General features: G+C 58.8%; 1 pseudogene; it reads left to right on the top strand.

Annotated features, from left to right (window-relative positions):
* Nucleotides 1-404: 404 nt before the first annotated feature.
* LOC111733152 lies at nt 405-520 on the top strand (annotated as a pseudogene).
* Nucleotides 521-5,839: the final 5,319 nt, after the last annotated feature.

The raw sequence follows: 5,839 nt of genomic DNA, 5'->3' as shown, positions 1-5,839 counted from the left end.
TCCTTCAAGACTGGACAGGTAGGTGACTTAGCTGATACATAGAAATAAACACAGAGAATTAGGCAAAATGAGGAGAGAAAGGAATTTGTTCCAAGCAAAAGAATAAGAAAACCTCAGCAAAAGAACTAAATGAGACAAAACAAGAGATCCGCCCGATAAAAGGTTTGAAGTCGTGGTCGTAAAGCTCTGAGGGGAGAAAGTGTGAGCAGAGTGAGGGGGCCACCCGAGGGACAGAAAATACAAGGATCCAACACGAATTTCAGTGTAACCGAAGAACACACTGGAGGGGTCGCCCAGCAGGCTGGAGAGTGAACCAGCGAGCTGTGGGGACAGAGCAGCGGTGAGCACGTCTGCTTCACACGCGGAGGGCCCGGGTTCGCGCCCCAGAGGAGCCGCAGTCCATGGTCTGCGGCCACGCCGCCCCGAACAAGCCCGACGTCTGATCTGGGAAGCTAAGCGGGGTCGGGCCCGGTTAGTACTTGGATGGGAGACCACCTAAGAAGACCAGGTGCCATAGGCATAAATAATAATAATTTTAAAAAAATTTAAAAAGTGCAGATGGCTTCAGGGACTTTTGGGGTGACATCGAGTGGAACGTGGACCAACATTCATCACAGAGGGCCCAGACCCAGGCATCACTGGCCGACGCCAGCAACCACTCAGAGAAGACGTGACACCCATCCTCCTCCAAGTCCTCCAGAAAATCAGAGGAGAGAAAACTTTCACACACGTTTTACGAGGCCAACGTCACCCTGACCCCAAACCAGACAAAGCCACCACGGACACACGAAACTGCAGGCCAGCGTCCTCAACAAACGCCACAGCACGTAAATCCCAGATCGAGCGGGATTCATTCCGGGCGGCCAGCGCGGTTCCACACCCACAGACCAGTCAACGTGACTCCCCCGAAAACTGCCGGCACTGACCACGCACTCGGCAAGGCGGCAGGATGCAAAGTCAGCATCCGTGGACCCGGCTTTTCCACAGGCGAATAACGACGGTGGGAAAGCGATGGGGAGCACAGCCCCGCTCACAGCTCATCGAAAAGAATAAAACGCCCAGGCGTGAAGCTAGGCGAGGCGGCGGGAGACGGGCCCCCTGAAAGAGCACCCGCGGGGAGCCCCGTCCCAGGCATCTGCGTCGCGCCCAGACGCCCCGTCCGCCCCGCCAGGTCCGTCTCGGCCCCCAGCGCCCGGGTTCCATGAGCCCGCAGCGCGGCTGAGCTGACACGCGGCAGGTTCTGGGGTGGGCGGTGGGACCCAGGACCGTCACGCGAGGCTCTGCTTGGTTCCAATTTAATTAAGACGGGGCAAAGCCCCTCCCTGCCCGAGGCGGCGCCCTGCCCCCCTCACGAGACCCTTCCACCCCTGGTGCCTCCTTTCCTGGGACGTGTCCTGCACAGAGTGGAACGTAAAACGTTCACGTAACCAAACTTATGTCGGAAAGTATCGGAAAGTATCGGTGGCACTCGAAAGGAGAGCACCCTGTGAACGACGAGGGTGTTCCCCGGCTTTTGAGCGGCATGAAACGACATCTCCCTCCGCAGCTAGTGTTGGTGACGCCGCACGCACGCCTCCCAGCGACAGCTGAGGAGGGTGGACAAGGAAGGGAAGGACACCGCGCACGAGGACAGACTCACGTTAGTGCCCGGGAGTAATTGTAATGAGGCGTGACTCCCAGGAACTTCTGGATCTCATCCATCACGGTGGCAGGGGACGACCTCAGCTGCTGCCCATCGATAATCAGCAACTGTAGAGTCAGAAACAGTCCTTTAGGGAGCACGTGAAAGAGACCGAGCCCCTCCCGTGGCCTGGCGCACTAACCAGTGGTCAGCGAACGGGAGGGGGACACGCTGGGCTCAGAGTGCAGCTGAGCCGAGGTTCCTAAGCTTCCGAATGACAGTCACAAGCTGCCAGAGGCGATGCTTACACCCTCCAGTGACCTGACGGTGACTCAGAAATCAACACGGACGCCACGAGTGCGGCAGGTCAGCGGCAGGTCAGCAGTGGCAGCGTGTCCCTCTGCCGCGCAGGCAGGTGAAAGGCCGTGGGCTGGCCCTGGAGCTGAGCCCACAGCTCAGGCATAGTGGGCGCAGGATGGAAATCACCATCCGCTCACTCCCTTAGCGACCGTGACAGAGAACCCAGGAGCTAGCAGCGACCTGGTCTGGCCCCCAATAGGGACGCTTTGCTCACACTCTCCTTTCTGGTTCTGTCCCATGCTCCCGGACCGGTGACAGCTCTCCCCATCCTGACACTCTGATGCCTGAGCTCCTCCTGTGCAGGCAGGAGCCCCTCAGGACAGGGGACAGCCGGGTACCTGTATGCAGCATCCCATGAGTGTATCATCTAGGGGTCTGCTCTGCGAGGAGCCGAGGGCTGTCGCGTTGGCGTCCCAGGGTGTGTGCTGTGACAGCGTGCCCCCGGGAGACCAGCTGGTCCCTTAACCACGCTGGCACCCTGGCACACTCCCGCATCAGGCACAGTCGTCTCTGGGCCATGACGGCCTGTTTGTCACCGTCACGCGACCAGGATGTCACAGGCGGCAGCCGTTACTGTCGGGACGTTACCTGGGAGGCTGCGAAGTAAGCCAGCCAGCGTTCTAGGTGGGCCGCGTACCAGCCGGGCACCAGGCACGTCCTCTGCAGGGCCAGCAGGTCGGGCGGGGCCTGCCGGCCGGTCGTCACGACCTCGTGGAAGTCAAACCGCAGGGCGGCCGGGTCTCCGTGTGACCGCTGGTGCTGTCACGGAGAAGAGTGACAGCAAGGTTCACGTCCACGCTGCACAGGCTTTTGTGCACACGCGGGCGGGGGGGGAGGCCCACGGGGGGCGCTCACGGCCTGCCCGTCAGCGACAGCTGCGTCGGAGCAGCGGCCCGTGGGACTCGGCTCACATCTCACCACTGCCCCCCTGCCACGGGCTCTGACCCCGACGATGTCCCCGTGTGGCCGGCGAGGGCGGACGGGGCCAGACGTCTGTCCCTGGTGCCTGTCGAGCGCCGTATTCATGGTGACGCTGCCGCGTGCTTTGCCTTTGCTCCCCCCGGGGTTTCTGCCTCACGCTGCCTCACGGCCGTTTTTAAAGCCCGGTCCTTCCCATCAGACCTCGTGAGTCAGGCGTGGGAGCCCAGCCCAGCGCGAGGGGGGTTCACGGTCCGTGCGGTTCTGGGACCATTCCCCGAGCCCCCCACCAGAACGGCAGACTCTGGAGACGGAAAAGGCGCCATCATCACTATCAAGGAATCAGATCTCGCCCGGGAGACGACAGGTCAACAGATCGTAATAACAGCGCCGTGCGTTTGGCGGGAGGCGTGCGCTGTCTGTCGCGACGGGGACCCACGAGCGATTAGCTCTGAATGGGAGGGGAAGGGGTCTGTGCTAATCAATGGCTGAAGCTTTTGAGCTAAAATGGGATGGGAAAGTGACAGCAAGGTTCACGTCCACGCTGCACAGGCTTTTGTGCACACGCGGGCAGGAGTTTTTAAAGCCCGGTCCTTCCCATCAGACCTCGTGAGTCAGGCGCGGGAGCCCAGCCCAGCGCGAGGGGGGTTCACGGTCCGTGCGGTTCTGGGACCATTCCCCGAGCCCGCCACCAGAACGGCAGACTCTGGAGACGGAAAAGGCGCCATCATCACTATCAAGGAATCAGATCTCGCCCGGGAGACGACAGGTCAACAGATCGTAATAACAGCGCCGTGCGTTTGGCGGGAGGCGTGCGCTGTCTGTTGCGACGGGGACCCACGAGCGATTAGCTCTGAATGGGAGGGGAAGGGGTCTGTGCTAATCAATGGCTGAAGCTTTTGAGCTAAAATGGGATGGGAAAGATTTTGATCAGCAGAAAATGATAAACACGGCAATTAACAGAGCTACAGCCCTGAAGTTCAGGGCGGTGAGGTGGGTGAGGCGTGGGGTCGGACGCGTCCATTCTGCGAGGCATCTGAGACGTCCACGCCAAGGAAGCTCACTGCGGCTAAGGGCGGGGCTGTGGCCGGCACGGCGGAGTGACCGCGGGCCCCACGCGGGGCTTAGAGACACAAGTCACCGAGCGGTAGGGCGTGGCTGGGGCCGGGGTGCCCAGTGGGTGGTGGACCAGAGGACTCCTGAGGCCCTCTCATTACTTACTGACCCCCGCATCTGTCTGCACATACTAAGCCGAGTACACAGTACAGACGACACGATCCACTTAGTTAATGTAACGCGGAGAAACTACGTAACGAGAGCGAGAACTATAAACGCGCCGTGGGGGCATAAACGCAGCCGGGCTACGTTTCCCGCTCGACGCGGCCATCATTTGGAGCTGTACTTAATTCACTCTACGTTCATTTACACCAGTTCAGCAACAACTTTTCTTTATATTTCTGCGACTGTGAAGATTAGCATAACAATAGGACCAGAAGTCACGAAGGGATGTATTTTATGAAAAAGAAAAAAAAAATAGCTCTACGCCCCTCCGTGAGGCGCATTATAAAACCGGGGGCAGAAACGCGGGGGGGCAGGCGAGGCTCGCGGGGGCTTCTGACCGACACCCGCCAAGGCTCAGGTTTATAGCATTTACCGAATGGCCAGGACCAGCCAAATAATCGGCTGCATTATTTTGAAATGTGGGGACTTTGGGGATCCTACTCTTAGCAATAGGGCGATCGAAAGCACTATCAGAAAAAATTATCCCTTTCAAATGTGTGTGTTTAAAGAATTTACTTGAAAAAGCAGGCTTCGATTCTCTTCTCTTTAAATGGTTTCATCTATGTGAAAAAAGAGGAAACATTCATATAAATCTGCTCTAAGCAGTGGCCATGTTTTCTGCTAAGAAAACGTGCACCATTTTGCCCTAAGTATCTGCATTCGAATGTTAACGAAGCCTTAATGTTTCAACGCTTTCTGCACCGTTTTAAAAAAGTAAGTCTGTCTTGCTTTGCAACATGAGTTTTCTCATAAAGTGAGAAAAAAGCACGTGCATGTGTTGGAGCAGACGCAACTCACGAGCCTCACGCCAGGTCTGACTCTCACTCCCGACCCACGTGGTCCCCTCGGCCCTCCGGCCACCGGCGATGTCATGCCCTTCCGTCCGCCACCACTCGTTCTGGGGAATACGTGTCCAGTGAAGAGATTTCGAAAAGTCAAGAAAAAGTAAGGAGAAAATAACGCAGAGGAACTGGTGCCTGACCGCGCGCACTAGAGTCCCGCCTCGCCTTCTCGACCCGGGCGCTGCCTTCCGCACGCAGCAGACATCATCGCTCACATGTCGTCGGGGCACAAGGTCGCCACCGCCGACTCACGGTCGCCGCTTCAGCTGGGCCCCGATGCTGCGGGATCTGACGTTTCTCCGACCACCTTCGCCTCGCCCCGTACACAGGTTTCGCTCCCCTCTCTCCGCCAGAGTCCCTGGCCCCAGCTCCCCCAAGCAAGGACAGACACCCTGGCCTCTCCGTCCCCGGCCTTCAGGTCACGTGGCTTTCTGCTCTGCTTCCCAGATCTGTCTCCTGCTCGGGCCTCTCCCAGGGCACCCGCTGCTGCCGGTTCCGTCCAGTGTGACAGTGATTCCCCTCACGGTCACCACCTGCCAGCCTCCCCCCTCCCCCCCGACACGTGCCCGTTGCTTCTCCCCTCTCTTCTCGTGGGAATACAGTCAGGCCCCGCCCAATGTCCTCGATAGGGTCTCGGGACAGCAACAAAGCCAGTTTTACCGCAGGCGCTAGGTGCAAACGAGAGGGGCTGGCACGTGTCACAAAATGACGCCCAGTGAAATGTTTTCGAGGACCCGCTGTACGCGGCCGCCGTCCGGTGGCCCAGAAGGGAAATTTGATTCTCCCTTGGCACCGTGTTTGCTCCAGATTCTGTTGC

The sequence above is a fragment of the Pteropus vampyrus genome, unplaced genomic scaffold (genome assembly GCF_000151845.1).
Source record: "Pteropus vampyrus isolate Shadow unplaced genomic scaffold, Pvam_2.0 Scaffold530, whole genome shotgun sequence".
In the NCBI taxonomy this organism is placed as follows: Eukaryota; Metazoa; Chordata; class Mammalia; order Chiroptera; family Pteropodidae; genus Pteropus; species Pteropus vampyrus.
The sequence above is the reverse complement of the archived record's forward strand: the minus strand, read 5'-3'. Positions and strand labels throughout refer to the sequence as shown.